The sequence below is a fragment of the Falco punctatus genome (genome assembly GCF_963210335.1).
Source record: "Falco punctatus genome assembly, contig: scaffold_103, whole genome shotgun sequence".
Taxonomy (NCBI): Eukaryota; Metazoa; Chordata; class Aves; order Falconiformes; family Falconidae; genus Falco; species Falco punctatus.
The window spans coordinates 134,521-145,926 of NW_027660142.1; the positions used below are offsets into that span (position 1 = coordinate 134,521).

Genomic DNA, 11,406 nt, shown 5'->3' on the forward strand with positions numbered 1-11,406 from the left:
GGTTGCTTGCCATAGTTCTCAGATTCCCAAACTCTGGTCTTTTTTGCTGCACCACAGGTGTAGTCCTGCTGGAGGCAGTGACTAACACCTGGGCACAGGAATCTGTGCAGATTAAGTTCTAGAGTGAAGGAAATGGCACCTTACTAAGCAGATGCTGCGGAGGGGTTTTGCTGGCCAGTCTCGGGTGTTTGGTGCACAACTGCTGTTACTGGTAACGGAATGAGAAATCATTTCTTAAGCTTGCTTTGTGCAAAGTGAAACTTGTGGTCATATCAATTTATCAGAGCCTGAAATTATTTCTCTAGTTGTCTGTTTGTGCTAATTTAATATGTTTAATTTTTAGGACACCTCTGCATCTTGCTTCTGCGAATGGCCATGTGAATGTTGTTACATATCTTGTAGAAAACAAGTGTAAACTAAATCTTTCTGACAGTGATAACAGATCGCCGCTGATGAAGGTATGTGGAATATGTTATGCTCTTTCAAGTGGGGCTTGTCAACTGTGCATTAAATGAGAGGTGGCTGGTAGGATTCTTTACACAGCTCTGCGTAGAAGCATGCATCTGGTAATCAGCGTGGAATAGGCATATGTTAGCTCAGCTTTGAAGGTGCTCTTATTTTCCAGCATTGGGAAGCTGCGGCAATTGTAACAGAGTGCTGGAAGTTCTTCCTTTTCTGTGTGTTGTTCCCAGGCAGTACAGTGCCAGCAAGAAGAATGTGTAGCTATTCTGCTGGAGCACGGTGCCAACCCACACCTGGCAGATGCTGACGGCAACACTGCCCTTCACCTTGCTGTCCGATCTCCTAATACAACTGTAGCGGGGCTGTTACTTGAGCATAATGCCAATATTGATGCTCGGAATAAGGTAAATTTTTGTGTTTGTTGAAGAAGCTCTTTCAAAAAGTTGTATTAGTCTTTCTCTTGTAGGGTTGGTTTTTTTTTTTTACTTTTATTTTTAAATGTATTTATCTGCCCTTTCAGGAGGGAAACACTCCGCTTATTCTTGCTATCTCTGAACATCATGAAGATATAGCAGAGTTTCTTCTGCAGAGAGGAGCTGATGTGCATGCTCGAGATCACTGTGAAAGGTGAGTGGTTTGTCAAAACTCTGCATGGGTCTCTTTAGTATTCTTTAGGTTGGATTAATCAGAGGCATGAGAGTGAGCTCTGAAAACAACCCAGGGAGCCACATAGCAGCTATTTCTGTGTGACTTGTGAAAGAACATCTGCACTTGGCTGTTGTCATACCTCAGTGGGTGCTTTCCTCGTAGAGGATTACAAGAAGGCATTGTCTGTGGTGGCCCTTCTGGCAGGAAACATGCTGGTAGCTCAGCAGCACTGCCTCAATGTGAAAAAACATCTCCTGCATAGTGGCATAGTTTGTATGTGAGTGTTGTCTATGTGGAAGCTTTGTCTGAAGATTGAAGGTTTGGTTGTTTTGACTCCCTCTTGCATTTTATGGTTGCTCTTAATATTTAATGAAAACTGCTTTTTCTTTTGCTCATTCAGTAAAGAGTAAAGTAGTTTTTGAGAGCAAATAGGAATAAAAATAATTACAGTGTCTGTGTCAAATGATCTACTTCATAACATATTTTTGGTGTTTCAGAACCCCACTTATGACTGCAGCATCTGGTGGACAGCTTAATTTAATAAAAGTTCTTCTTCGATATGGTGCTGATCTTTTCCATAAAGACACTAACGGATGGACAGCTGAGGATTATGCTGTTACTCATGGATATTCTAGGTAAATTTTTGACTTTATTGTTAGAATAGGTTGTCAGCTGTCAGTGTGGCTTTTGAATGTTTTTGGTAATAGCAGCACGGTTTAATGGTGTGTTGAAAGCTGTCCTGAAGCTGTGCTCAGTGACGTCTTCTGATACGTATCGTTCCCTGTGTCTAGTATTAATCTGGATGTTGAAGAAAATTTCCACCCTGAATTGTCTGTAGATTTCAAGTTTTGATGCTAAACTTGCACCTGCCCAGTACAAGCTCTAAAACATGTCTGTATCCTACAGTTACCCAGAGGTAGAACGTGGCAAACTGAAATGCATGTCAGTCCTCTCCTCAGACCAGCACCATTGTCCTTACTGACTTCCACTACAATGAGCAGGAACTACCATCCTTTTGTTTCAGAGATCTAACATATCCCTTTTGTTAAAGTCTTAAGCAGTTTCACCCCTCTTATGGATAGCTTTGTACCTGTGCGTATCCCTTCTCTGAGGTGGTTATGTGTGCTTAACAGCTAAGCTGAAAATACTGTGCCGAGCGGGAGCTAATAGCTTCGTAGGTGTGGATATGCACCTCTAGAGTGAACATGACTGTAGTGAATATTGAAGTAGGTAGTAGTCGTGCAGTAAGTTCTGTGTGTATTACTCTCAGTGAATGCATACAAGTATATGAATTCATACGGCTATGAATACGTGTAGGGTGGATAAGTGGCTGTTAACTGTTCTATTAAACTGTATAAGCAAGTATGTGGTTGTTTTTACCAAATATGTTTCTTCTCTTTCCCTATATAGTCTTTGTAAACAACTGGTGGCATACGCATTCCGGGGAGACAGAGACGAAGGTGGTGCACAAGGCGACACAGTACCTGGCATTCCTCACCGGGCCAGAGCTGCTGGCTTGACGTTGGGTGCACCTGCTGTGGACAGAGGAGGTAGGATCTTTAATCACGCAGGAGCTCACGAGGAAAATCACTGTGGCCTTTCCTTTAGGGGGTTTGTGTTGTCAGCGCTCACTGTGTTTGCCGTTGACTTTAGTGGAGGCATCAGGTGGGGTAGCGCAAGAAGCTTTGTGAATATGCTGACTTGTTGCTGGTTGGAGGTGCTTCTTGTCAGGGGTGAAGGCAGCTGCGGTTTGTGTGCTACGGGGCCACTTACCGGGTTGTTGCGTTCTGCCTGCCAGATTGCCCATCTGTACAGGTTTTCAGAGAGAGAAGGGGGACAGGGAAGGAACTAGGTGAGAGTGGTTTTGGTTTTGGGGTGTGTACTTGTACCTGTAGATGGCCATTCAGATTGTGAAAACGAATTGCAAAAGCAGTAGGTTCGTCCTGAGTAGTTGTTCATCTTCCTGTAGTTGGGAAGCAACAGATGAGTTAGCAGGACTGTACATGTCTTGTTGATATCCACTGAGTTTGTGCAGTGGTGTTTTAATATTAATAGTTTCACCTGCACTAAGCTGCTTTTAGTGAGTTATCTTATTTCTTAGCATCAGTTACGATTGTTTCTGTGTAGGTGCTGTAGAGACATACTTAGGAAAAATCGTCTTGGAAAAGTCACTTTGTTAGAAACAACAATGCAACTTCTGTGTGTACTGTATCTTCATGGACGTAGTTTGATTTCCAGTAAAAATAAATAACACTTTTACTTCCAGTAATTTTATGAAATAAATGTTTAAAAGTCCACATTAACCTGTGATCCAGAAAAACAATTGAATTGCCTTGTTATCAAAAAATCAGCTCCTTCAGTGAGTTTATTTTAAATTTAAAAAAAAACAACCGCTTCTTAATTTTTAAGATCCAGTCTATGCTTATGAGCTCATATAGCCCTAGAGGAATCTTAGAAAACTAATCTTTTAATATAGAACGAACTGTCTTGTACTTTACATCTCAGGCCCTACAGTGGGAAGTTCTATCCTTTCTGTTTTTTTTAAGGGTGTTACATCAGAACTTTGCGGCAAATGGGCAGCAGACAGTGTTCAAACACAGTTTATTACTCCTTTTATTTAAATATCCCGTGTTTTGCTCGTATTTCATGACATATTTTTCCGAATTCACTTTTCCCAGATAGGGGAATTTAATTTAGAGCCAAACTTTGTTCCTTTGACTTAGGACTAGTTATTTTGATCTAGTCAGCGATGTGTAAAGTTTCTTGATAGACTGAAGGAAGATGCAGAGGTTTTTATATTTTATTTTATTTTTGGAAAGGGCTTGGTACAGGTAGTTTAATCAAGAAAATGTTGCTTTTACCCAAACAGCACTCTGTGGCTGCCTCCTGTGCACGTAGATAATTGCTGTGGTACCACATTGTGATGACTGACAGGCCTGGGTTATTTTAAAATATGTGGCTTGAAGAATAATACTGTTGTGTGATTCCAAAATTAATATGCCCTCAGGGAAATATGGGTTCTTGAACCAAGTAATTTTCTCAGTTCCTTGAAGACAGTAATACTACTAGCATAAGTCCACAATGTTATGGGAAATCCTCACTTGAAGAGGCCTAGTAAGTGTGAAGAGCATATTTATGTGGGTTAAGGACTTGGGAGGAGAAAGAGTGTGCTGTGGTCTCAAGCTGTTTATAGTAGGGCTTGTTTTTCTTGAGTAGTATGAATCTTTTTCTTCTTGTGCTCAGTCTCCTAGAAAATGACCCCGGCCTGTTGAGTGAGAGGGATTAGTAGCATGCAGGGAACACTTGGTGGCATTGATTCTGCAGTCTCTTGCTTGCACACACAAAGCACAGGTCCTGCATCCTGAGTCCCTTTGATAGGCTGCAGTAAAAGCTTTGAAGCCCCTGTTAGAGGAGAAGCTAGACTGATCTTGAGACAACGCAGGAATACCCACTTTGAATTCTTTGTTTTAATCTTGCTCTTCATTCCTGTTTTTCTGGGATCTTCAATGTAGTCCTTATTCCTTTTGCACTTGTTGAACATTCTTCAAAATACTCGCTTCTAGTGAGCAAGTCGGTATATTTAAGAGGTTGGCTCATGCTTATTTGAGTGTTTACTTTTTGTCAGAACATGAACCTTTTTGTTGATTGCAGACAGACTTGCAAAAACCTCTAAATGAATGGCTTCCACCTCTAGCATATCAAAAGACAGACTTTTCAGATTTGAAGTTGGAATTTCTTTGGCAAAAAGTAATTACGCATTTTTTCTAAAAGCGAGGGTTCAGATTTCTAGTATGTCTTCAGTGGCAGCTTTTTTTAGCTGCTGCACTGCATATTGGTGTATTGTTCCTACAGAAACCATTGGTTTTTCGTCTTAGAGCTCTTGGAAAAGAAACGAGTGCTTCAGTGTGCTTTATATCTGCTGTATCACCTTTTAAGAAAATTGAGAAATGGAGAAGGAATGAGAAACAATCTTGAGGTCCTTTTTTTAACTCTTACATGTGTGTTTTTGATAGGAGTCCTCTTGCCACATCCATTCCATGTATTTGTGGTAACATCAATATAAGCAGGACTCCCTGTTGCTCTGAGGCAAATGTTATGGCCTTGTCACAAAGACATTTGGTGTTGGGTAGCTGCAATAACAACCACACCATTCATTGATATAAAAAATCAAATTTTACTAAGTAGGATGGGTAGAGCAGGCGGATGGTGATTTATATTCTAAAGCTTCTGTTCCACAACACATAGACACGCGTACACACACAAGCACACATGCATGACACTCACACCAGTCAGTGCACCCGTTCTGGTCCAGTTGTGGCCTGCCCTGTAGCCCTGGGGGAACAGGGTATTCACTCTGACTGCTTGTCATGCCTGCGTTCTGGCTGGTGGCATAGCTTCTCTATGTGAACAGTTCAGCATGGTCAAATCAATATATGCAGGGCTTTTACCTTCAGACTGAGGTAGGAGGGGGCTGTGTTTGCATCAGGCACCATCTGACACAGCTGGCTAGTGTATCTCCAAAGTTTGTTGGCACCTACAGATTTTTGGGATGCTTAGACGGAGGGATTTTAAGTGTGCCGTACGTATAAAACACTCTACAAATATGAAGGAATTGCATTGGCAGTCAGTGCTGGGCAAGGACTATTCAAGCTGAGAGAAATACAAAATTGGCAGTACAGTAAACTGCCAAGAATCTGTTTCGGTGTTTCAAAATATTGGAATATAGGTATTCTACAATGGAGCAAGTAAATTAAGTTACATTGTTTGACACTGTCCCTTAAGAGTAGAGTTCTGTAGGTTGTGATAGGTTTGGCTTCTACTTCTTGTAACTGTAGAGTAGGCTGACGGTCACAGTACATTCTCCCATTGCTACAGCTTTGTTAATGTACTGGTTAGGTTTTCCAGATTTCTGGGAATTCACATTTATTCTGGTGTCCTTGTTTGGTCTGTCCTTGACACGCCTTTCCCTAAACGGATATAGGAATGCCACAATCTCCTAGCCAGACATCAAGAACAGGAAAACCAAAGAAAGGTATTCTATACAGTAGCATTTCAACTATGGAACATGTTGTGTGATGTACAAATACTAACACACCTGTGATGTTTATTATCTTGGAGGTCTCTATTCTGATGGTTTTGGTTTTATAAATTAGGTTTGAGAGCAGGCTTTGGGCGCTTTTGTTTGCGTGTTTTGCATGGGTCCTTTATTACTGAATTGAGTGATAGCTTTGTGTCATTAGTGATAGAAGAGCATTTTTTTTTAATATTATTTACTGTTACTCCAAAATGAAAATGGACTTCAATTAAAGTAGAAACAAGTGATCCCTAGATACTACTTTTCTAGATCCCATTTCTACAGTAGGGCATCAAGATCTGTCTGAAAACTATCTCATAAACTTTCTCTCTTGCTTTTTAAAGGAGAATGGGAACTGGTTTTGATCATTGCTTAAAGTTACTATCCATGGAAAGCAAAAGTTCAGATAACTTACTCAACATGATATGCCCTTTGTTTTCTTTTCCTTTTAATGATTTTGTCTAAGACCTCGGTTTGGCTGTCATCATACAACTTTATGGAAGGCCGCCAATCTCCTATTTATAAGCAACTTCATTTTGTGATGATAGTTAACGAGAACTAATTATCGAGGAATTGAGGAATGCTGAAATGGATACGATGTGGAGGTTCTATTTGTTGTTTTTTTTCCTTTCTGTCCTGGGAATTGAAGAGGCCTTTTATTTCATCTTAGTTGTTGGTAATTGAGAGGTTTTCGCACTCTTCAGGCTGGATTCCTAGAGTTCAGGTTTCTTTAGTACGTCAGTGGTGTGCTAGAGTGCGCTGTCGTTGAGTTTGCAACATGTGCATCTGGGCCACGCTGCCATTCAGAGGGATCTTGACAAGCTGGGTAAATGGACTGTCAGGCCTGTCTTAACAGAATTCAACAAGGGCAGATGCGAAGTCCTGCACATGGAAAGGAACAACCGTTTGCTACAGCACGTGCTGGAGCTGCCTGGCTGGAGAGCTGCTTTGCTGGGAATAGCCAGAGGGTCTTGGCAGAAAGTGAGCTGAGAATGAGCCAGCAGGGTGCCCTGCCGGCTGAGAAGGTTAACGGTGTCCTGGGCTGTATGAAGAGCAGCATAGCCAGGGGACTGAGGAAGGGGATTGTACGCTGCTACCTGGCAGTCCCTGGGTTGTGTCCAGCTCCCTGGGTATAATTTTGAGGCCCCAGTGCAAGAGAGAGTGGTCTTTCATCCGTGAGCGAGTTCAGTGGAGGGCCATCAAACTTTGCCAGGAGCAGGACTACTTGCCTTTTGGGGAGAGACTGGGGGAACTGGGCTTGTTCAGTGTAGAGAGGAGATGACTTTGAAGGGGACCCAGTAGCAGCTTCCAGTACGTGTATGGAGAAGACAGAGACAGGTGCCTCCCAGTGGTGCGTCACATGAAGCAAAGGTACAAGAGGCATAAATGGAAACAAGAATTTCTAATGGAATGTGGGCAGCTTCACCATGGTGAGAACAGTAAAACAGAGAGGTTGTGCAGTCTCCCTCCTTGAATGGTTCAAGATCAGAGTGGAAAAAGCCCTATGCAGCCTCATCTGACCTCAGAGCTGAGTCCGCTTTGAGGAGGCGGTTGGCTGAGAGACTTGCCGAGGTCCCTTGTGACCTGATTTATCCTGTGATCCTGTGTGCAAGTTGCTGTCTTAACATGGATGAAAGCTTGGAGCGTAGTATAGATTGCCCTGGTTACGCCTGTCTTGCCTGTTGAATACCCTTTTTGGTACAGCATAGAGAACTGGTGGGGATTTTTCTGCCTGAGGATAGGCATTAGATCTTGGTTATGCTTTTTGATGTTTTTTACCTTTTCAGGATAACCTGTAAGTGGGTAGAGCACCAGCTAGTATAGTATATAAACCAGTAAAATCTCTGTCAACAGTGTGTGCTTGTGTGTGCAGTATGAGTACTTCAGCAGTTCATTTATTTACTGTCTTGCTAAAGCACCAGTATTTTGTTAACTGTTTATTAACACAGCATATTCATGCTATGCTGGGTTTTTTTTAGTTTAGAGGTAGTTCTTAAACTTTTAGGTATAAAAGTTCAAAGGAGATATAACTCTAGTCTTTTTTGTTTTGTCAATTCAGTGTGACTTGAAAAAGCAGTTGTTTGGAAATGCATGCATTCATTCATGCTGTCTTACGTTAAGTTGACTCCCCAAAGTTTCATTCTGCTATGACATGTAGAGTTGTCCAGGTTAAATGTTTGTATGTGCTGGTTGATTTTTAGCATGCCAAATCTAATTTCAACATGTCAATTCGTGTTTGCACAGCAATAGATGACTTGTCGCAAGGAGACTCAATCAAGTAAGACTTTAAACATACCCAGCACATACCTGAGGAATGATTGGAGAGACACAGTACTCATTTTGCTTTACTTTTTAAGAAGCTTGGAGAAAGAGGGGAGTGATGTCAGTTGGCATACTTCTGAGGAAGAACTCGTTTTTTCTCCCAAGGTATGGTGTACTTACAGTAAATGTCCTATAAAAATAAGTGATCTGAAGGCAAGTTTTCTGGGGGATTGAAAGAAACTACAGTTCTAGCCAATATTGTTTTCTCCTTAGAAGCACTCTCTGACCTGCCAGCCTTTCTTCTGCTGTGAGTTTTTCCTAAAAGACCTGTAGCTGTGGCAGATCATGCAGTAGATTTGTGGTTTGAGGCAAAAGAGCCATAGGCGATGAGATAAACCACCACAGTTTTGTTTGTTCTTGGTCATTTGAGTCGGATTTTAAGTTTATAAGTTACTAATATAACCTTTTCTGTTCTTCCCCAAACACTGTTAATGTTTCCTGTAAATTTTGTGATAGAATCCTAACTGATAAAGGGCACTTTTTAATGAAGAGGTACTGAAATCCTTCATCACCTAGTTCTCCTTTCCTCCTCATCAGGTTACTCAAGAGTGCTCAGTGGATGAGTTACTCAAATGGGTCATCTTTTTTTCTTCTATTGAGATGGCATTCTGTGCTTGCATGTAATCTCACACTGCATGCTTTCCCTCTTTTTTTTTTTTTCTTTTTTTTTTTTTCTTTTTTTTTTTTTCTTTTTTTTTTTAATGCTTAGGCAGTATTCTTTTTGTCAGCTACAAGCTCTCAGGCCTGCTTTTTTTGCTAGTGTTCTGAAGAATTATTAACTTCTGCAGTGATGTGTGGAGCATCTGTTCTGTTGCTCTGGGATTCTGCAGCGACGAGGAACCGGTGTTCTAGTTCAACCTACTCTGTAATACCAGAGGTGCAAGCATGTTTAGTTTTAACATGATTTCATTTTCTTGCACTGATTTAAATATAAATTATGCATTTTTTGGGCATGTTTTTGAAATTTCAGGATATTCTGGTAAGTGTACTTGCAGGGACTAATTAATGCATTAAACCTAGGGTTCTTAACAGTTACTTCCCTTGTGCACACTTGCAAGTAAGCATCCAGAAGCTGCGATCTTAAATATAACTGAATTTTACTGAAGTACTACAAATACTAAACCCAGATTTTTAGAACTGCTATGCATGTAACCATAGTTTTGGAAACAATTTTCAGAAGGGTGCCTGCATGGTATTTTGGGGGTGAAATACTCACTGAATTGCATATGTGAGGAGTGTTTTTGTAGTTAGAAGTATAGGATGGAGCCAACACCTGACCACTATCAAAAGGACAGCCTGATTACATTTAGTGTTCAAGATTTGATGTGACCAAAGGATTTGTTGTTGTCGTTAGTGTTCTAAAAAAAAAAAAAAATAATTTATTTACAGAAGCTGCAGAAGCCAAATTTGACATTGTTAATGAATGTTTCCCAGCAGTTCAGGAAAAACAGTAAGCTATTTGGAAAAGATTGCATAGTATACTAATATATAAAAGTAGATTTGCTAAGTAGTTTCTTAAACAATTCTTTTCCTTTAGTAAATGAGAAAAGTAGCATTTTGAAAACACAGCACTTGGTCACTTCAGAAAAAATAAGTCATGTTGTTAAAATGAAGGTATTAATCCCCTCCTAAGCCTTTGTCCCTGGCCAAGTCCTTCCTCCATCCTGCCCATCCTTGACTTGGTTCCTTTTCCAGACGTTCCCAGATTACTCCATTAATCTGGTAACATGCCTGTTGCCATTTACATAACTCCTTTTGTTGTTTTGACATAACTGCCATGTCTCCAAAGACGGTGAATAATGAAGTATCTTGCAAGTCAGTACCAAAGCAAACTGTCTTTCAAAATCTAAATCATTTGCAAGATAAACAAGAAAGTTGGAACAAGAAAAGCACGATTCAGGCGAAGTTTCACAGAAATGATGACTCCCTTTTTGCAGAATCTAAGATGACAAACTGGAAAAAAGAGACACCTCAGCTTCTCTCAGATAGTTGTGGTCTTAAGGAGAAAAAGTCAAGCTTCAGTAATGGCTTTGAAAGTGATAATAGTTCTTTGTCAGCAGGAAAAAAACCCAAGGCTTGAAAGTCAAAGACAAACTGTCTTTCTTGAACATGTAGATGATGAAGATACAGAAGAAGAGCAATGTGAAGTAGATAATAAAGTCTGTGAAGCACTGAAACAAGAAGGTGAACACTTGTGCTTGAATAGGCATGAAGAAAATGTAAGAGCAGCATTTCACTCAGGCACCAAAGTAAGTTATATAAGGATGATTCAATCACAAAGGTATTTTCTAAGGGTAATAAAGGTAAGAACCAAAAGGTAAACTGGATTTCTGTTGATATTTCACGTATATCCATCTTTTGATCATCCTTTTTTTTATATTAGAAAATGCCTTTACTCCTAACCAAAGCAGTTTCTTAGGTATAAGAATAATATTGGGCAGTATTTTCGATATTATTTTATTGGTTGCAGTGGTTTTGCAGGAAAACAAATAGGCAGTATAATTTTTCTGAAATAAATTCATTTTTTCTCAGTTGTATGTACAGTTTTTATCTGTCAAGATTTATTGCCATTTAGTAAAATACCTGGTGTGATGGCTGAAAGTGAGGAACCAAAAAGTTTGAGTAAGATTGAGAGCAGGAAGTTAGTGATTTTCCTGGAGCAAAGTAGAGGAAAAGGAGCGTGTTCCAAAACAATGTAACTGAAATGAAAGCTAGAGTTAGGCTGACATGAAGAATTGCTTCTCCGGAGCTTTGCAGAGCCAGGGCTAATGACTTAGGGCTAATGTCATTGCTGTCTCCTCAGAGATTCCCATGGAAAAACTGAAGGCCTTGTAAAACAAAGCTCAACAAAGTTTCCCTGTTGTCTTACACAGGAAAAGCATTTTTAAAGTTGTCAATGG

The 11,406-nt window shown here is 40.3% G+C and overlaps 1 long non-coding RNA gene across 1 annotated transcript; it reads left to right on the plus strand.

Moving 5' to 3' along the window:
- The first annotated feature begins 1,247 nt into the window (after positions 1-1,247).
- Positions 1,248-7,528, plus strand: LOC308057849. The gene is made up of 3 exons (XR_013925494.1): positions 1,248-1,745; positions 2,521-2,660; positions 6,016-7,528. It is a non-coding gene; the product is annotated as an uncharacterized lncRNA (long non-coding RNA).
- Positions 7,529-11,406: the final 3,878 nt, after the last annotated feature.